The sequence below is a fragment of the Ranitomeya imitator genome, chromosome 2, assembly GCF_032444005.1.
Source record: "Ranitomeya imitator isolate aRanImi1 chromosome 2, aRanImi1.pri, whole genome shotgun sequence".
NCBI classification, from domain to species: Eukaryota; Metazoa; Chordata; class Amphibia; order Anura; family Dendrobatidae; genus Ranitomeya; species Ranitomeya imitator.
This window is the reverse complement of record NC_091283.1, coordinates 526,257,281-526,279,936: the sequence shown is the minus strand read 5'-3', so window position 1 is coordinate 526,279,936 and position 22,656 is coordinate 526,257,281.

The window sequence follows — 22,656 nt, the reverse complement described above, 5'->3', positions numbered from 1 at the left end:
CTGGTTAGACCGCACATGGAGTACTGTGTACAGTTTTGGTCACTGGTGCCCATGAAGGATATAGTGGAACTAGAGCGAGTACAAAGGAGGGCAACAAAATTAATAAAGGAGATGGGGGAACTACAATACCCTGAGAGATGATCAAAATTAGGATTATTAAGTCTAGAAAAAAGACGACTGAGGGGCGATCTAATAACCATGTATAAGTACTGTATATAAGGGGACAATACAAATATCTCTCCGAGGATCTGTTTATATCAAGGAATATGATGGTCACAAGGGGGCATTCCCTACATCTGGAGGAGAGAAGGTTTTTCCACCAACAGAGAAGAGGATTCTTTACTGTTAGGGCAGTGATAATCTGGAATTCCTTGCCTGAGGAGGTGGTGATAGCGAACTCAGTCGAGGGGTTCAAGAAAGGGCTGGATGTCTTCCTGGAGCGTAACAATATTGTATCTTACAGTTATTAGGTTCTTTAGAAGGATGTAGATCTGGGGATTTCTGATGGAATATAGGCTGAACTGGATGGACAAATGTCTTTTTTCGGCCTTGCTAACTATGTTACTATGTTACTATGAAGGCAAAAACTATTATCGCAGCAAAAGTAGAAATAAATCATTTAAAGGGATGGAGGGAGGGATCAGAAGAGACGTAGAGGAAATGTGAAAACAGGAGTCAAGTGTTGGTATACATGCAATATGTTGTATATGATTAGTAAGGGGTCAGACTGGCACTTTGCAATTCTGGATGAGCATATGCTATCCAAAAATACAAGATATTTTTAGCTAGCCAGGGTATCCTTCAAGATACTTAAAAGATGTTTTTCACTTACCCATCATATTTCTTTTGTCCACTGATATATTGTTTTGAAAAATTAAACAAAACAATTTAAAAAAATATTGCAGAAAGTGCTGTATCCACAGAAGATTAGGTAAAGTATTTTAGTTCTGAAATGTGTCATGTGTGTTCTAAGTATATAAAGTGGTAAATACGAGCATCCTATACCGTTATGAATGCCTAAATCAGGAATTCATGAGAACACGTATCTTTGGTGCTGGCAGGTACAATGAGAAATCAAAACCATTAAAAGCACAAAGATGGATTAAGGTGACTTGTCAATAAAGTTTAATACTATCTGCATTAGTAAAATGTCACTGCTGGAGCAAGTCCAGTTCTCACTGAGCTTTTCCATTTCTCATGATGGGAAGTACTACCATACATCACCTGTAGAGAGTGAGGCAAGTCAAGAAGGTCAACATACAGAACTTGAGGCACAGAGGAAACAAACCACACAAGCTAACTGTACGTCTGGCAGAGGTCTGAAACAAACAGCTCAATTAAGTAGCATGGCAATCACCTGGATAATGAACACTTGGAGACAGCCGACGCCTCCCAGTCTCAGATTGGATAGTCGAGCTGTCAATCAACACACTGATGGGTCAGCACACCCCTGTACCAGATTGGATGGCTGATCTGTCAATCAAAGTACTGACAGCTTCAGCACACCCATGTACCAGATTAGACGGCTGAGCTGTCAGTTACTGCATCCCAGACACACTGAGGGGTTGAACCGTGACATAGGTTAACTGTATTAAGTACACAGATCGTACATTCTACTATCTCTACCAAATAGTTTCCTTCAAAGCAATCCACGATTTTCTACCGGAGTGGATTTAGTAGTTTGTTTTTAGAATGAATCACTATTCGTGATCCTGGGTGGTCGAGTAATAAGAGAATTTAATAATTGCCTCAGGTTACTGAGTTTGCTCTGCATCACTGTGTTATAAGCAGACTGCAAAGGAACAATTTAAATAATAAATATGTTTTTGACAGCTTTCTCTTTATGATATTCACAATATGTATGACAGAGCCAGACACAATGAGAACTTTGCTTTATTAGGCGGTATATTCCTGGTAATTTTCTCCTCAACCTACCTACTTCATAATGTGTAAAATTGTATTCTGGCAGAATGCATAAAATAGAAAAAAATCCTGTACTTTGTTTTTACATCAAGATGCTACTGACTTACATTTTGTATTAGATTGTCATTTTTTTTCTTTCAACCTGTGGTTATTTGGGTGATAGAGGTCTATATCTCCCATAATGATTGAACACGTGTCTCAAGTATGAGGCAGTCACAAGATCTAATTTATTCAACAACAGTTTTCTTTATTACAGCAGTTGGTTTAGGTTGTCCTTAAAGTGCAACCATCATTTTAATTTTTATTTAATAAAACAACTGTATACATGAAAATAAGAAACTTTGTACTATATCTTATAAGAAAAAATCTGCTTCTTTCTCCTCCTGGACTGATCTTTCGCTCTCAATTCTTGAGTAAAATCTATATTCCGTGTAGACAGGTTTTCTTATTACAAAGATAGGAGGTCACAGTTGGTGATTTTAAAATTCTATGGAAAAGAGAAGGTGAAGGAAGATGGAAAAGCTGGAGACAGACACAGACATTCTGCTAAAAGTTTTGCTGAAATGACAATCACAGTTTTCCACAAAACTTTATGAGCACCAAGTGTCATTTACTATCTCAGTAATGGAAAATTTGTATTCACTGATGACAGAATTTACCTTTGAATTGAAAATTTGCTGATCAGTTCATCAGTCCAGGAGGAGAAAGAAGCCGATTTCTCTAATAAGCTATATTAAAGATTTTTAAATTTTTTGTGGAAACAAACTACACCGTTTCGCAAATGCTTCTTCCGTTGGGGACCTGCCCCAATGGAAGAAGCATTTGTGAAACGGCGCTCGTCGGGCTTGGGGTAACTGCATTGGTACTCCAACCTTAGTGCACGGCCATTCCTGATTTATATCTGCACCACAGGTAAATTAACCCTATCATGTGATTTCCCCTTTTTTTCCTTCCTGGCATCCTTAGGCATATGTAGTGAATTCACTTTCCAGCTTATTAACAACTTATTGTTGTATTCTCTGGACACATATCTTATATTTGCCTCCTCTGTAAGGAATCTACTATATAACTGTCTAAGGGTCACTTCTGTCTGTCTGTCTTTCTGTCTGTCTGTCACGGATATTCATTGGTCGCGGCCTCTGTCTGTCATGGAAATCCAAGTCGCTGATTGGTCGCGGCAAAACAGCCATGACCAATCAGCGACGGGCACAGTCCGGAAGAAAATGGCGGCTCCTTACTCCCTGCAGTCAGTGCCCGGCGCCCGCATACTCCCCTCCAGTCACCGCTCACACAGGGTTAATGCCGGCGGTAATGGACCGCGTTATGTCCGTTACCGCTGCTATTAACCCTGTGTGTCCCCAACTTTTTACTATTGATGCTGCCTATGCAGCATCAATAGTAAAAAAATGTAATGTTAAAAATAATAATAAAAAAAAGCTATACTCACCCTCCGTTGTCCGACGATCCGCTCGCGCATGCCGCCATCTTCCATTCCCGGCGATGCATTGTGAAATTACCCAGAAGACTTAGCTAAGTCATCTGGGTAATTTCGCAATGCATCCTGGCAGCCGTGCGCATATCGCCGGAGCTTCGGTGGATCTCAGGGGGTGAGTATATAACTATTTTTTATTTTAATTATTTTTTTAACAGGGATATGGTGCCCACACTGCTGTATACTATGTGGGCTGTGTTAGATACCGCGTGGCTGCTATATACTACATAGGCAGTGTTATATACTATGTTGTCTGTGTGATATACTCCGTGGGCTGTGCTATATACTGCGTGGGCTGTGCTATACAGTGGGGCAAAAAAGTATTTAGTCAGTCAGCAATAGTGCAAGTTCCACCACTTAAAAAGATGAGAGGCGTCTGTAATTTACATCATAGGTAGACCTCAACTATGGGAGACAAACTGAGAAAAAAAAATCCAGAAAATCACATTGTATGTTTTTTTAACATTTTATTTGCATATTATGGTGGAAAATAAGTATTTGGTCAGAAACAAAATTTCATCTCAATACTTTGTAATATATCCTTTGTTGGCAATGACAGAGGTCAAACGTTTTCTGTAAGTCTTCACAAGGTTGCCACACACTGTTGTTGGTATGTTGGCCCATTCCTCCATGCAGATCTCCTCTAGAGCAGTGATTTTTTTGGCTTTTCGCTTGGCAACACGGACTTTCAACTCCCTCCAAAGGTTTTCTATAGGGTTGAGATCTGGAGACTGGCTAGGCCACTCCAGGACCTTGAAATGCTTCTTACGAAGCCACTCCTTCGTTGCCCTGGCGGTGTGCTTTGGATCATTGTCATGTTGAAAGACCCAGCCACGTTTAATCTTCAATGCCCTTGCTGATGGAAGGAGGTTTGCACTCAAAATCTCACGATACATGGCCCCATTCATTCTTTTATGTACCCGGATCAGTCGTCCTGGCCCCTTTGCAGAGAAACAGCCCCAAAGCATGATGTTTCCACCACCATGCTTTACAGTAGGTATGATGTTTGATGGATGCAACTCAGTATTCTTTTTCCTCCAAACACGACAAGTTGTGTTTCTACCAAACAGTTTCAGTTTGGTTTCATCAGACCATAGGACATTCTCCCAAAACTCCTCTGGATCATCCAAATGCTCTCTTGCAAACTTCAGACGGGCCCGGACATGTACTGGCTTAAGCAGTGGGACACGTCTGGCACTGCAGAATCTGAGTCCATGGTGGCGTAGTGTGTTACTTATGGTAGGCCTTGTTACATTGGTCCCAGCTCTCTGCAGTTCATTCACTAGGTCCCCCTGCATGGTTCTGGGATTTTTGCTCACCGTTCTTGTGATCATTCTGGCCCCACGGGGTGGGATTTTGCGTGGAGCCCCAGATCGAGGGAGATTATCAGTGGTCTTGTATGTCTTCCATTTTCTAATTATTGCTCCCACTGTTGATTTCTTCACTCCAAGCTGGTTGGCTATTGCAGATTCAGTCTTCCCAGCCTGGTGCAGGGCTACAATTTTGTTTCTGATGTCCTTTGACAGCTCTTTGGTCTTCACCATAGTGGAGTTTGGAGTCAGACTGTTTAAGGGTGTGCACAGGTGTCTTTTTATACTGATAACAAGTTTAAACAGGTGCCATTACTACAGGTAATGAGTGGAGGAAAGAGGAGACTCTTAAAGAAGAAGTTACAGGTCTGTGAGAGCCAGAAATCTTGATTGTTTGTTTCTGACCAAATACTTATTTTCCACCATAATATGCAAATAAAATGATAAAAAAACAGACAATGTGATTTTCTGGATTTTTTTTTCTCAGTTTGTCTCCCATAGTTGAGGTCTACCTATGATGTAAATTACAGACGCCTCTCATCTTTTTAAGTGGTGGAACTTGCACTATTGCTGACTGACTAAATACTTTTTTGCCCCACTGTATATTACATGGCCACTGTTATATACTGCGTGGGCAGCGTTATATACTACGTGACTGGGCAATATACTACGTGACTGGGCAATATACTACGTGGCTCTGTGCTGTATACTACATGACTGGGCAATATACTACGTGACTGGGCAATATACTACGTGACTGGGCAATATACTACGTGACTGGGCAATATACTACGTGGCTGGGCAATATACTACTTGTCTGTGCTGTATACTACGTGGCTCTGTGCTGTATACTACGTCGCTGTGCAATATACTACGTAGCTGGGCAATATACTATGTGACTGGGCAATATACTACGTGGCTGGGCAATATACGTGGCTGGGCAATATACTACGTGGCTGGGCAATATACTACGTGGGCTGTGCAATATACTGTGGACATGCATATTCTAGAATACCCGATGCGTTAGAATCGGGCCACCATCTAGTAATCAATATTTGGGACACATATACATGCTCATGATTATTTCCTGCATGGGCTCACCTACAATCTGCTTTGCCTTTATTGTTCACTTACAAATATAACCGCCATCTTTGCACAGCACATATGGTTATTGGTTAACTGATATTTTATCCTTGGAATTGTACCTTGCTAATTCCCCCTTTTCTTAGTACTGGTGGTATTTACTTCCCCTTCTCATCAATAATTTTTTGTCTCTATGTTAAACTTATTTTTATTTTAATATTTATCAATAAATTTATTATTTTAATTTATATGATTCTCCTTCACTTCTTTTCTTCTATGGTGTTCCATATTAGAATATGTATTTGCTGTATTGTTGAAGTGACTTTAGCCACAAATGATCTAGGACTATGATAATAATACTATAATGTGTGTGTTTGTGGAGGGCTGCATTATACTGTGCGTAGGGCTGCATTATATGAGGGGGCTGCATTATACTCTACCAAGGACCATGGGGATTGCATTTTACTATATGTACTATATGGGACCTGCATTATACTGTATCGTGGACTATCTGTACCAATCATTCTTCCTCAGCTAGAGTAAGTATATGTGCACACAGTCGGTAAATGATGCGAGTTGGATGCTGTGTACTTGTGCGGCGGCCAGATGTTACATCATACTAGATGGTATTTCAAGAAATCTCATACCCATTATGTGTGCACAGATGCCCACAGCTCATCCACGGAGACGGACATGCTGTGCGTTTTTCCAGGCCGGAGCATGTAAATTTTTCTTTGTCTCCATAGAAATTTCACCTATACAATGTATTGGACGCAGTGAACTCGCACGGTTCAATGAACACATGCGGATTCACCTGCATTTAATAGCCGGCAGAGCTTTGTATGCAGCGAACATGTGCTGTGTCCAAAGCGCTGCCAATTACTGAATGTCTGCACATACCCTAAAGAGGCTGGGAAGCAAGCAGCAATACTGTTGATCGCGCTCGTTTAGCGGCCTGAACTTAGTGCTTGTAAATACAACCAAAATGTTTCTGTGTGATGATGCAATATGTTAGCATTTGGGGTCCCACTTTAAACTTTTGACCAGGGCCCCACTTTGTCTAAAACCAGCCCTGCATGTGGCTAGGGACTACTGTACAGCCACATATGGTGTATTTTGAACTCCAGCAGAAATTGTGTGACAAATGTTGGTGTCATTTTTACTCATTTCCCAGTGTGAAAATGTAAAATCTGGAGCTAAGACAACATTTTTGTGGTAAAAATGTAATTATTTTTTCTTCACTGCACAATGGTATAAAATTCTGTGACACCCCTGTGGTGTCAATATGATCACTAAATCCTTACATTAATTCATTGAGAGGTGTAGTTTGTAAAATCGCACATCTTCCCTTCTGAGCTTTGCACTATGCCTTAAAAGTAGTTTTCGATCACATATTGGGTCAGTGTATTCAGGATAAAATGCACAAACACAAAAGATACTTCAACAAAGTGTTGCCTTATTTATGCAATCGCATCATTTCAGTACTTTATTTTTCTTATTTCTACCAGATAAGACTTGTTTATTTTTCAATTGAATTATATGGGTTATAGGTGACATTAAAGATAGCAAAAGTTCTGAATTAATTCGTCTTGGTATGATTATTTTTAACCCTTGCATTTTAACAGGGTTTGTAGTCTTTTCAGCGCCAATCAGACACCTTACTGATGGCATTGCACTTCTTCCCAGAGAAGAAAATGTCACAAGATTTTACGCTTACTCTGGTAAAGTTTTTACAGTGATCACCTCACCAGTAACATTATACACAGGACCTCTGTATACAGTGTCAGTGTACAGATAGTATAGTGATCACTGGTGACATTATGCAGTGTATAGAGTCAGTGTACAGGTAACACACTGACTCACCAGTGACATCTCTAGCTGAAGTCCTTCATCTTTGCTTTTCTTTTTCGTGCAGCGCAGACCGCCATCACTTCTTCCAGCCAGGACTCGTCTTTGCATAAAATAACACACAGTTACCTAGAGCTCCACTTCCAGAGCTCATTCCCCACTTTTTCCTTTTCTTCTACACTACACATCTGAATACAGATATGCACCCACCATTAATACATAATTGGTTATTATGCAACCCACCATTCCAAATATAAATTATAATACGCCACGGAGCCCCTTCTAGCTATTCATAGCCACTTTCCCCCTCCTAATAAATATATAAATTAATTAGCCCCTGTACTCTTTCCCCCAATTCATTACCAGTCACTGCATACTCAACGCCCCCACTATGTACCTCCCGCTCCCCTGACTCATTATATTTACATGCCCCTTCCGCCCCAATTCATTGTCATGTCTTCTCACTCCCACCCACTATATCATGTCCAATCCCCTTTCGCCCCCACTTCATCATTTGCAGTCCCCCTACCCCCACACTTCATCATGTGCAGTCCCCTTTACCCCCCCACTTCATCATGTGCAGTCCCCTTTATCCCCCAACTTCATAATGTGCAGTACTCTTACCCCCCTTCATCATGTGCAGTCCCCTTTAACCCCCCACTTCATCATGTGCAGTCCCCTTTACCCCCCACTTTATCATGTACAGTCCCCTTTAACCCCCTCACTTCATCATGTGCAGTCCCCTTTACCCCATGTCATCATTTGCAGTTTCTTTTAACACCCCCCACTTCATCATGTGCAGTCCCCTTTAAACTCCCTCCCCATATCATCATGTGCTGTCCCCTTTAAACCCCCTCCCCACATCATCATTTGCAGTCCCCTTTACTCCTTCCCCCCATGTCATCATTTGCAGTTCCTTTTAACACCCCCAGTTCATCATGTGCAGTCGCCTTCAAACCCACTCCCCACATCATCATATGCATCCCCCTTACTCCTTCCCCCATGTCATCATTTGCAGTTCCTCCTCCTCCCCTCACCCATTTAATTCCTTTCATACAGAAAACAAAAACATTTTGTATACTTACCTCACAGTCACTCCCCAGCAGCGCGGCTTGGCCTCCAGCGTCCGATACAAGGGGCGTATACACGATTACATCATCGCATATGTGCTGTCACCTGTGTTATGAAAGGTAATTCAGTACCACAATGGACATAGAGGTCAGCGCACATACAGTGACCTGGCAATAACCCAAAAAACAAGAACGAGCTCTGAGACGTGGGAACTCTGTTGACCGCAATCCCTAATCCTCTCCAACCACACTAAAGGCAGCCGTGGATTGCGCCTAACGCTCCCTATGCAACTCGGCACGGCCTGAGAAACTAGATAGCCTGAAGAAAGAAAATAAGCCTACCTTGCCTCAGAGAAATACCCCAAAGGAAAAGGCAGCCCCCACATATAATGACTGTGAGTTAAGATGAAAAGACAAACGTAGAGATGAAATAGATTTAGCAAAGTGAGGCCCAACTTTCTGAACAGAGCGAGGATAGGAAAGGTAACTTTGCGGTCAACACAAAACCCTACAAAAATCACGCAAAGGGGGCAAAAAGACCCTCCGTACCGAACTAACGGCACGGAGGTACACCCTCTGCGTCCCAGAGCTTCCAGCAAGCAGAAAAAAAACAAATTGACAAGCTGGACAGAAAAAAAACAGCAAACAAATAGCAAAGAGGAACTTAGCTATGCAGAGCAGCAGGCCACAGGAACGATCCAGGAGGAAACAGGTCCAATACTAGAACATTGACTGGAGGCCAGGATCAAAGCACTAGGTGGAGTTAAATAGAGCAGCACCTAACGACTTCACCACATCACCTGAGGAAGGAAACTCAGAAGCCGCAGTACCACTTTCCTCCACCAACGGAAGCTCACAGAGAGAACCAGCCGAAGTACCACTTGTGACCACAAGAGGGAGCTCTGCCACAGAATTCACAACACACCTGACAGGAAGTATACAGAAGATGGAGGGAGCATGAGCTGCGTAGCCGTCAAGGTAAGACGGCCGTGCACAGCTCTGAGAAAGCTCCCGGGCCCCGGTGCCAACATGTGTGCTGCAGTGATGGGGATCGAAGGACAGAAGCACATAAGCGGGCCCCATACCTGCAGACCCCACTGTGTACTGCTGTTCACCGGGCCCCATACAGCAGTAAGGGCAGTAATGCCCTAATGGCGGCCCTGATGGGCAGACTGAACGGGATAACCAGAATCTAGAGACGTATCTCTGGTGTTTTGCTTCTGAAAATCAGAATGCCGAATGCGCTGTAAATAATGGTTGTCAGGAATCAAACGGTAAGGCTACTTTCACACTTCCGTCTTTTCAGATATGTTGTAATGCGTCGTTTTGGGAAAAAAAATGATCCTGCAAATGTGCCCGCAGGATCCGTTTTTTTTCCCATAGACTTGTATTAGCGACGGATCGCGACAGATGGCCACACGTCGCATCCGTCGTGCGACGGATACATCGTGTTTTGGCGGACTGTTGTCTGGAAAAAAAGGTTCAATGTAAAAACGTACAGCGACGGATCCTGTGGCGTCCGTCGTTGGCTAGAATGGAAGTCTATGGGCGCAGGATCCGTTGCTGTCCGTCAACTGACGGAATCCAGCAACATATTCTGTTTTTTTACACTGAGCATGCCTGGAAGGATTTCTATTCCTTTAATTTAACCCATTTTTCCTGCAGCTGCTGCATCAACGGATCCGTCAAAAAACAGGATCCAGTGCATCCGTTTTTTACAATCTGCACAGGATCCGTCTTTTCAACACTTTGATGGATTGTGACTGATTCTAAAAGACGGAAGTGTGAAAGTAGCCTTAGTCCCCGTTTTTTGGGGCATATGGCTTCCAACCTCAGTTTAGTTCTTTTAATGGTAATCGCCATTCTGGATTACCATTTCTACCATATGGCAGGGGGTTACAAATAATTTGAGGAAGATGGGTTCCAAATATAAGAGTGTGGTTGATCATTTGGTGAGTCCGGACCTGTGTGTTGGTGACTTGGTGTGGTTGTCATCTAGGAATATTAAGCTGAAGGTTAAGTCTTGGAAACTGGGTCCCAGGTTTATCGGTCCTTATAAGATCAAAACCATCATCAATACCATAGCATTCCGCCTTGTTTTACCATAATGTATTTCATCATTCTCTCCTCAAAAAATCCGTTGCATCTTCAGTACCATCACCTCTACCACCATCTCCTGTCATTGTCGATGGTAATCTGGAGTTTCAGATTGCGAAGATCTTGGACTCTCGTCTTGTCCGTTGGTACCTTCAGTATCAGGTACATTGGAGGGGGTACGTTCCTGAGGAGAGGATGTGGGTACCAGCATCTGATGTTCATGCGGCCAAACTGGTTTGTGGCCTGAGTTCCCGCCCGGCAGTGTGAATAAATCATAAGAGACAGCGTGGTGGGATCTCAGGCCGCGCGTGCGCGCAGGCGCAGTAAGCAAGACATCAAGTGATGTCAGTGGTCGGGCAGAGCGAACTGTGCATGTCCAAGGCAGAATATGACAGTGCAGGCGCCTGGAGAATTGAATAACGCCGAGGAGGCGGCGCCCGGCTCGCAGAGTGACGGATGTGGTGCGTCTGGATTAGGGGGGAAAGACCTGCCCCGTGGCGATTTGAAGGCATGAGGGACAAATTTAAAAAGTGATTATTTCTGCAGTGCAACGAACAATAACTAAAAGAGCCACCTTGTCAGAATGCAGCACAAGATGGCTCTTTTAGTTACTAACGCCTGGGGGGTGACAGGTTCCCTTTAAGATAGGGACAGTGTGGCAATTATAGCTAATAAGTGAAAATAGTGTAGATTATAGTTTATAAGAGTGGTCAGTGTGGATGCAATATTTCATAGGGTAGTGTGGAGGCCGTGTACCATAAGAAGGACTGTGTGAGAATCACATTTTGGCAGAAAGCACAATAAGGGTCAATCATTATTTAAGGTCACAGCATAGAGCAAATATTTTTATCGAGGAGCATTATACACTGTGTGCAGAATTATAAGGCAAGTTGTATTTTAGAGGATTATTTTTATTATTGATCAACAAATATGTTCTCAATCAACCCAAAAGACTCATAAATATCAAAGCTTAATAATTTTGGAAGTTGGAGTGTTTTTTTTTTTCGATTTGGCTATCTTAGGCTGGTTTCACATTTGCGGTTGTGTCCGCAGCGTTTGTGCCGCAATTTTCCGCATGCGTCGTGTATTCCTATCTTTAACATTAGGGGCGCAGATGTCTGCGATTGGTTTCGCCGCATTTGACGACGCATGCGTTGTTTTGTCGTCTGCGGTTTGGCACGGTAAACACTACATGTAGTAATTTTAAAGACGTCAATTTGCCGCCTCTAAACGTATGCGGTTGTTAGCGGAAGGAATGCGGCAAAAAACGTATTACAGTTTATGTGAACGCATGCGTTCGCAAGCACATGCGTTTGTGAATGCAAAAAACATGTCTAGACACTGATTAGCCACCCCCCACATACAAACTGATAAAAGGAAGGAGTGGGTATTGGCAGGTCACTATACAGCAGACTGGGAAGCAGACCAGACCGAGGAAAGCACCTTTGAGGAAACAAGACTCTGAACAATGTGAGTATATCAAAGCCAATGCCTTTATTTTCTTTTTTCTGTCTCTATATGTCCTAATTGCTGTCATTTTTTTCTTTCTGCATGCATCAGAATGTCATCTTCTTCTGAGGAGGAGCAACGGCCAGGGCCTGCACAAGCCGAAAATGTCAGTGAAGTGAGTACTCACCTCTTCAGATTAGTAAATATTCACTATGACATCTACACGTGTCAAATTTTTTTTCCTTTTTTTAGAGCAGTTCTTCCACTGTGGCAGAGGCTGAGCAGGAGCAGCGTGGAGACACACGGGTGGCAAGGCGGCAGCGTGTACGTATACCTGGCTGACTATTGTATCCTGACTTTACTATTCTTGAATGTTCATTTCTTTACTTTCCTCTTTCTTTACCTTTTTCTTCTTGACTCCTTTTTCTTGACTTTCAATATTCATGCCAGTTTTCTGTCTCTGTCTTCTTTCTTTTCCTTATGTTAATCTCTCCAACATTAATGTCTTTATTTATTTTTTAGGTTCCAGAACGGGATGAGGACCTCATTGAAAATGACCTCTTCATCTCCCTTGTCCATGAGCGAGTCCCGTTGTGGGACACCCGGGTTCCGCAGCACTCGGGCAATGTGACGATCCGGCGGCTATGGAATGAGATGGCCAAAGCGATGTGGGAAGGCTGGGACAACGCCCCGACTTGGGTCTGAAATGCATTTTGTAGGTATTGCAATGCGGTGTGCTGCAGCAGTGATCTTGGCCGGGATCACACAACTGTGTGTGATGAGAGAAATTCTCAGGAGTTTCTCTCATCATACACAGTTTTGTGATCACGGTCAAAAGTGCATTATCTAACCATTATTTATATTTTTCAACAGTGCTCAAAGTCAAAACAGGTTGGCGTTCGATGAAGGATCGCTTCAACAAGGACCTTCGTCGAGAGCCGTGTTCCTAGTGGTTCTGGAGCAAGGATCCGCAAATACAAGTACCACCGCATCCTTGCATTTTTGAGACCAGTCCTTGCCCAGAGAACATAAGTGTTTGGACTGGATAGTGCCATAAACCATATGAATACACGTACCCAGGAGGTCATCAAAAGCCTTGACCAAGTGAAAGCTGACCTCCAGAGGCCAGCACATCATTTTTTAAATCAAATTGAACAGGGCATGTCGGAACACCTTACGCCTGATCTCCAGCTTAGTGTCATGCAGGCTTACGTGCAGGCTATGCTGCAGAGTCGGTATTTTCAACAGACAGTGGCGGCATATCCACCTGTGCCAACACTGTCACGCTTGACAGGTGCGATGATCAAGGATGTGACCGATAGGATACCAAAGCTCTTCAGCTCCAAGGACGTCCACCCATTTCTTCTGATACATGTTGGCACCAATGACACGGCAAGGAAAGACCTACCGACAATCTGCAAAGACTTTGAAGAGTTGGGGAAGAAAGTAAAGGAACTGGATGCACAGGTAGTTTTTTCTTCTATCCTTCCAGTAGACGGGCATGGCACCAGCAGATGGAACAGGATACTTGATGCAAACAACTGGCTAAGACGATGGTGCAGACAACAAGGATTCGGATTCCTGGACCACGGTGTGAATTACTGGTACGATGGACTCCTCACCAGAGATGGACTACACCTCAACAAACCTGGGAAACACACATTCGCCAGAAGACTCGCTACACTCATCAGGAGGGCGTTAAACTAGAAGAAGAGGGGACGGGAAGAAAAACATTAGACTTGAACAAAGAAGACCCAGGAAAACATACTCAGATGGGAGGTAAGAACATTTCTAAAGCAATCCACAGCGAGGAGATTGGAACAAAACAAAATCCTCTAAACTGCATGCTCGCAAACGCCAGAAGCCTGACAAACAAGATGGAAGAACTAGAAGCAGAAATATCTACAGGTAACTTTGACATAGTGGGAATAACCGAGACATGGTTAGATGAAAGCTATGACTGGGCAGTTAACTTACAGGGTTACAGTCTGTTTAGAAAGGATCGTAAAAATCGGAGAGGAGGAGGGGTTTGTCTCTATGTAAAGTCTTGTCTAAAGTCCACTTTAAGGGAGGATATTAGCGAAGGAAATGAGGATGTCGAGTCCATATGGGTCGAAATTCATGGAGGGAAAAATGGTAACAAAATTCTCATTGGGGTCTGTTACAAACCCCCAAATATAACAGAAACCATGGAAAGTCTACTTCTAAAGCAGATAGATGAAGCTGCAACCCATAATGAGGTCCTGGTTATGGGGGACTTTAACTACCCGGATATTAACTGGGAAAGTGAAACCTGTGAAACCCATAAAGGCAACAGGTTTCTGCTAATAACCAAGAAAAATTATCTTTCACAATTGGTGCAGAATCCAACCAGAGGAGCAGCACTTTTAGACCTAATACTATCTAATAGACCTGACAGAATAACAAATCTGCAGGTGGTTGGGCATCTAGGAAATAGCGACCACAATATTGTACAGTTTCACCTGTCTTTCACTAGGGGCACTTGTCAGGGAGTCACAAAAACACTGAACTTTAGGAAGGCAAAGTTTGACCAGCTTAGAGATGCCCTTAATCTGGTAGACTGGGACAATATCCTCAGAAATAAGAATACAGATAATAAATGGGAAATGTTTAAGAACATCCTAAATAGGCAGTGTAAGCGGTTTATACCTTGTGGGAATAAAAGGACTAGAAATAGGAAAAACCCAATGTGGCTAAACAAAGAAGTAAGACAGGCAATTAACAGTAAAAAGAAAGCATTTGCACTACTAAAGCAGGATGGCACCATTGAAGCTCTAAAAAACTATAGGGAGAAAAATACTTTATCTAAAAAACTAATTAAAGCTGCCAAAAAGGAAACAGAGAAGCACATTGCTAAGGAGAGTAAAACTAATCCCAAACTGTTCTTCAACTATATCAATAGTAAAAGAATAAAAACTGAAAATGTAGGCCCCTTAAAAAATAGTGAGGAAAGAATGGTTGTAGATGACGAGGAAAAAGCTAACATATTAAACACCTTCTTCTCCACGGTATTCACGGTGGAAAATGAAATGCTAGGTGAAATCCCAAGAAACAATGAAAACCCTATATTAAGGGTCACCAATCTAACCCAAAAAGAGGTGCGAAATCGGCTAAATAAGATTAAAATAGATAAATCTCCGGGTCCGGATGGCATACACCCACGAGTACTAAGGGAACTAAGTAATGTAATAGATAAACCATTATTTCTTATTTTTAGGGACTCTATAGCGACAGGATCTGTTCCGCAGGACTGGCGCATAGCAAATGTGGTGCCAATATTCAAAAAGGGCTCTAAAAGTGAACCTGGAAATTATAGGCCAGTAAGTCTAACCTCTATTGTTGGTAAAATATTTGAAGGGTTTCTGAGGGATGTTATTCTGGATTATCTCAATGAGAATAACTGTTTAACTCCATATCAGCATGGGTTTATGAGAAATCGATCCTGTCAAACCAATCTAATCAGTTTTTATGAAGAGGTAAGCTATAGGCTGGACCACGGTGAGTCATTGGACGTGGTATATCTCGATTTTTCCAAAGCGTTTGATACCGTGCCGCACAAGAGGTTGGTACACAAAATGAGAATGCTTGGTCTGGGGGAAAATGTGTGTAAATGGGTTAGTAACTGGCTTAGTGATAGAAAGCAGAGGGTGGTTATAAATGGTATAGTCTCTAACTGGGTCGCTGTGACCAGTGGGGTACCGCAGGGGTCAGTATTGGGACCTGTTCTCTTCAACATATTCATTAATGATCTGGTAGAAGGTTTACACAGTAAAATATCGATATTTGCAGATGATACAAAACTATGTAAAGCAGTTAATACAAGACAAGATAGTATTCTGCTACAGATGGATCTGGATAAGTTGGAAACTTGGGCTGAAAGGTGGCAGATGAGGTTTAACAATGATAAATGTAAGGTTATACACATGGGAAGAAGGAATCAATATCACCATTACACACTGAATGGGAAACCACTGGGTAAATCTGACAGGGAGAAGGACTTGGGGATCCTAGTTAATGATAAACTTACCTGGAGCAGCCAGTGCCAGGCAGCAGCTGCCAAGGCAAACAGGATCATGGGGTGCATTAAAAGAGGTCTGGATACACATGATGAGAGCATTATACTGCCTCTGTACAAATCCCTAGTTAGACCGCACATGGAGTACTGTGTCCAGTTTTGGGCACCGGTGCTCATGAAGGATATAATGGAACTAGAGAGAGTACAAAGGAGGGCAACAAAATTAATAAAGTGGATGGGAGAACTACAATACCCAGATAGATTAGCGAAATTAGGATTATTTAGTCTAGAAAAAAGACGACTGAGGGGCGATCTAATAACCATGTATAAGTATATAAGGGGACAATACAAATATCTCGCTGAGGATCTGTTTATACCAAGGAAGGTGACAGGCACAAGGGGGCATTCTTTGCGTCTGGAGGAGAGAAGGTTTTTCCACCAACATAGAAGAGGATTCTTTACTGTTAGGGCAGTGAGAATCTGGAATTGCTTGCCTGAGGAGGTGGTGATGGCGAACTCAGTCGAGGGGTTCAAGAGAGGCCTGGATGTCTTCCTGGAGCAGAACAATATTGTATCATACAATTATTAGGTTCTGTAGAAGGACGTAGATCTGGGGATTTATTATGATGGAATATAGGCTGAACTGGATGGACAAATGTCTTTTTTCGGCCTTACTAACTATGTTACTATGTTACTATGTTGACCTCAATGCTGAGCTCTGCTGCATACCACTGCACAGCCACCTCCACTCCAAGCACTGCCAGACACCACTACAACACCACCACCATGCCGAGTGCTGTTGGAAAGCCCACTGCCACCACCATGACAACTGCTGCTCCTGCTTGGACCTCATCCACTGCCTCCACCATGCAGCAGCAGGACCCAGGCATGGCCTTCCGCTTCACTACCACCACGATGCAGCAGGACCCTGGCATGGCCTTCTGCTCCACCACCACCATGATGCAGTAGGACCCTGGCATGGCCTTCCGCTCAACCACCACGATGCAGCACGACCCAGGCATGGCCTTCCCCACCACCATGCAGCAGCAGGACCCTGGCATGGCCTTCCGCTCCACCACCACCACAATGCAGCAGGACCCAGGCATGGCCTTCCCCACCACCATGCAGCAGCAGGACTCTGGCTGTCTGCTCTACGAGCACAATGCAGCAGCCATACCCTGACAGGTCTCCCACCACGACCAGGCCGCAACAAATGAGCCCACCGAGGCTCCCCAGACTTGCACATACCGTAGATCCAAAAAAGGGAAAAAAAATACAAAGCAGCAGACTATCAGTATTCCTCCCCCTCACCCCCCAATGTGTCTGTAATGTCAGGTTTGTCTCACCCTTCCAGTGTGTCTCAGCCCTCTCATGTGTCAAGCCCCATCCCCGAACTCCCAGATCCCACTACTTTGATTGCCCCTTCTCCTGCCACCCCTGCGTCGTCCACACTTAGCCAGGCCTCACAGCTACAGACCCCCCAGTTCCATCACTCTACCCCAAGCAGGCGCAGTTAAATTTTTTTGGTTAAAAAAATAAATAATGTTTTTTTTCCCCAATAATGTTTGGTTATTTGTGTATTTCGCCGCCAGCAACACACACCATGCGCCTAATAAAACACTGCGCCGCACACTATATTTTTTTGCCAACTCATAGCTCCAGTAGTTATTAAGTACAAGACTGCAGCTTTGTGTGTTTGGTATAGAGCTATGAGGTGGTAAAAAATAAATATATCTTGTATTTTCTCCATAATCTCTTCAGTCTGATTAATCTGTGTCGCAGACTGAAGAGAAAATGGCGGTAATACAAAGCAGAACTATACTCAACAGGCCATGTGTCATAAATAGTGAGTTCATGATGCACAAAACTCTGCGTCTTGAACTAATTATTTATGACACCTGACCTGTTGAGTAGAGAACTGCCTTGTATAACCTCCATTTTTTCTTCAGTGTATGTAATCTATTTCACACAAACCGAAGAGACGATGGAGGTCATACACGGCATATCTATACTCACCTGGACAGGTGTCAGAAATAGTGAATTCATGAGGCTGTTATTTGTGCATCATGAATTCAATATTTATGACACCTGACTTGATGAGTGTAGATCTGCTTTGTATTATACCTCCATCGTCTCTTCAGTCTGCATCCAATAGATACTGCAGAACAGAATCAGGACGTAATGACGTCGACTACCTTACCACTAACAACATAAGTGGTTTTTAGAGGAAATACATTGGAGACTCGGTCAAGATATCAAAACACGAATTTTATTAACAAAAAATATTATTAACATTTAAAACATAACTGGTACAGACCCAAACCCAACAGGACATTTTACACAATATTGTCTTGCCATGCCACACGTCCAATATCAGAATCAAAATAGGTAGCAAATTGGTCCCGCATGTGGCCAACTTCCACGGTTGACCGCAGCGGGTGATGCTGGTAATCTGGCAATGGGTTTGCAACTGGTTCATCCAGTTCAATGTTGGGACGCTCCTTAGCCATTATGTAATTGTGGAGAGCCACACAGGCTTTGACCACCTCATTGACTGTCTCCATTTTTAGATTAATGGCTGTCGCAAGAATACGCCATTTTGAGACTAGAATCCCAAAGGTATACTCTACTGTTCTTCGGGCCCTGGTCAGTCTGTAGTTATAAATCCTGGTTCAAGTCCCGACTGGAATATGGCTTCATTAGGTTTTCACACATCTGAAAGGCCTCATCCCCAACCATAACAAATGGCATTGGTGGGCCTTGAGTGTTGGGGAGAGGTCGTGGCAGTGGAAAATTAAAAATTTTGTCATACACACGTCGGCCCATATCCGAGTTCTTGAAAGTCTGTGAGTCATTGTTACGGCCAAAAGCTCCAATGTCCACAGCGATGAAGCGACAGTCCGCATCTGCTATTGCCATGAGCACAACAGAAAAATATTTTTTGTAGTTGAAGTACTCCGATCCAGTTCTGGCGGGTTTGATAATGCGTATGTGCTTTCCATCCACCGCTCCCAAACAGTTGGGGAAATCACACATACTCCAGAATTTTTCAGAAATTGCAATCCACATGTCCTCTATGGGTAGGGGTATAAATTCATCCCGGAGAATGTTCCACAAAGCCTGGCAGGTGTCCACAACTATTCCAGACAGGGTGGAAATTCCAAGCCGGTACTGAAAGTGGAGGGATGATAAGTTCTCTCCGGCTACCAGAAATCTGAAATAAAATAAAAAAATAAAATTACAATCAATTCCATTTATGGTGGTGTTTAGCTAAAGACATAAAGGAAAATAAAAATAATACATGGCAGACCAACAATAATTATTACTGCCATTTGTTTAGAATTATTAAGTACCTTAATGTAACCAGGAGACGTTCCTCTGCTGGAATCGCTCTATGGAGCTGGGTGTCCTGTCTCTGGATGGCTCCTTGGACACGGCCAAGCAATTCCCGGAAAGAGTCTTGAGACATCCTGGTATATTCCGGGAATTTGTCCGGATTGGCATTAAGCTCGCCATATAGCATGTGATAGGCTCCACGGCTCTCCCGGAGTTCAATAATGGGGTGTCTCCAAAAACGTCTACGCCGTGTCCTTCTCTGTCATTCTCTATTTCTTTGTTGCTCCCAAGCAAACGCACAGGCAAGAAACAGCTTGATGCTTAAATCCAGGTTGAAATAAAAGCTCTCCATGCGAAGATCCATCATGAAACAGGATACAGTAGCAAACTGTTAAGATTTCAGCAGTCCAAGGGTCTATATATAGATATCCCATAATAGTCCCATTGGCGGTGTCTGGTTATCTAGAATTTTCTTCTGTTAAATTTTCCACCATGCACGCAGAAAACGCAAACGCATGCAAAATGCATGAAAAAGCATGTAAATGCCGCTTTTTTTAACTGCATGCGTTAGCTTACGCACCTAAAAAACACTGCGTTTGTACGCGTTTGCATGCGGGTTTTCGTGAATTTGAGGTTGCGCATTAAATGCTGCAGATTTTAATGCAAATGTTGAACTAGCCTTAGGAGGATATCTGTTTGTGCAGGTAACTATTACTGTGCAGAATTATTAAGCAACTTAATAAACACCAAATACATTCCCATCTCACTTGTTTATTTTCACCAGGTAAACCAATATATATGTAACACAAAATTTAGAAATAAACATTTTTGACCAGCAAAAACAAAAACCCCAAAAATGAGTGACCAATATAGCCACCTTTCTTTATGATGACACTCAACAGCCTTCCATCCATAGATTCTGTCAGTTGCTGTTTACGATCAACATTGCGTGCAGCAGCCACCACAGCCTCCCAGACACTGTTCCGAGAGGTGGACTGTTTTCCCTCCCTGTAGATCTCACATTTTATGAGGAACCACAGGTTCTCTATGGAGTTCAGATCAGGTGAACAAGGGGACCATGTCATTATCGTTTCTTTTTTGAGACCTTTACTGGCCAGCCACGCTGTGGAGTAGTTGGAGGCATTGTCCTGCATGAAAATCATGTTTTTCTTGAATGATTCTGACTTCTTCCTGTACCTCTGCTTGAAGAAGTTGTCTTCCAGAAACTGGCAGTAAGTCTGGGAGTTGAGCTTCACTCCATCCTTTGAAGATACCAGCTGATACCAGTACCCCACCTCCACCTTGCTGGCGTCTGAATCGGAGTGGATCTCTCTGCCCTTTACTGATCCAGCCTCTGGCCCATCCATCTGGCCCATCAAGAGTCACTCTCATTTCATCAGTCCATAAATCCTTTGAAAAGTCGGCGCTCATAGCAATGCAGCAATTCTACTACATAGGAGCGATCTGAGCATCGCTCCTATGTAGCAGAGCCGATCAGGCTATGCCAGCTTCTAGCCTCCCATGGAGACTATTGAAGACTATTGAAAAATATAAAAGTTTAAATCACCCACCTTTTGCCCCATTCAAAATAAAACAATAAAAGAAAAAAAATCAAACATGCACATATTTGGTATCGCCGCATTCAGAATCGCCCTATCGATCTGTAAAAAAGGATTAACCTGATCGCTAAATGAAGTAGCGAGAAAAAAATTAAAAATGCCAGAATTACATTTTTTTGGTCGCCGCGACATTGCATTAAAATAATGTATCTGCACCAAAATGGTATAATTAAAAACATCAGCTCGGCATGCAAAAAATAAGTGATCACCCGACCCCAGATCACAAAAAATGGAGATGCTACGGGTATTGGAAAATTGTGCAATTATTTTAATTTTTTAGCAAAGTTTTGAATTTTTTTTTACCACTTAGATAAAAAATAACCTAGACATGTTTGGTGTCTATAAACTCATAACGACATTGAGAATCATAATCGCTGGTCAGTTTTAGCACTTAGTGAACCTAGCAAAAAGCCAAACAAAAAACAAATGTGGGATTGCACTTTTTTTGCAATTTCACAGCACTTGGAATTTTTTCCCGTTTTATAGTACATAACTGCAGCGCCCCAGAGTCCTGGTCGTTGCAGTAATGTCGTTCTTCCCCCAGGGGGAGCGATGTTATGTCTGATGGCACCAAAGGAGTTCACCCTGCCAGGTATCACAGCCACACACACATTTCACACGCTGGCCACCAGGGGGAGCAAAAGGTTCTATCTATTAGGCCACTCCTCACACTTGGGTAAAACTGGGGGTTGGTTAGGAAGTCAGACAGTTAGAGAGTTGGAGCCAGGAGGACGAGAGGAGAGGAGCAGACTGGGCTCGGCCCTGGGAATTCCTGTCAGGCAGACAGAGGAACAAGAAGGAACATCAGCGGCTCAGTAGGAAGGACACGGAGCTGCGCCTGCAACCCATTCGGCAGCCTCCTAAGAAAGGACAAGAAAGGAAGTGTGCCGTAGTGAGTGAGCACCGAAGTCATAGCAGCAGGAGTAAAACAACAGCGGGAGACCAGCTAGAAGCAGGCTGCCTCCATCTAAGCACAGATCCGGTGGCCGGAACACCGAGGGAGTAATAGACTCTATGCTTTACTTCAGAGACCGGCAGGGCAGTCGATTCCAAGTTGGCTGTTTGACCTAAAAGCCTAAGCAGACAAGGTGGCAACGCGGAGGAGGGGCGACGCTAGGGTCCCTATAAAATAGCCTCATGCCACCAACGTCATATGGGTTATGTCCTATCCATCTGGGGGACAGAGAGAGAAGTAACAAGAGTGAGGACCTTATGGTAGTTAATGCAAGTAGGGACCTACTATGTTACTGTGCGCAAGGGGAAGGCTACTGATTTCCACCTGGATAAGGGGACTCTGGAATTGCCATCAGACCAGCCGGACCCTGCCTACCCTGTCATCCGACACCCTGGACTGTGGATGCTGAAGCCTTCAGTAAAGGTAAAGAGACTGCAC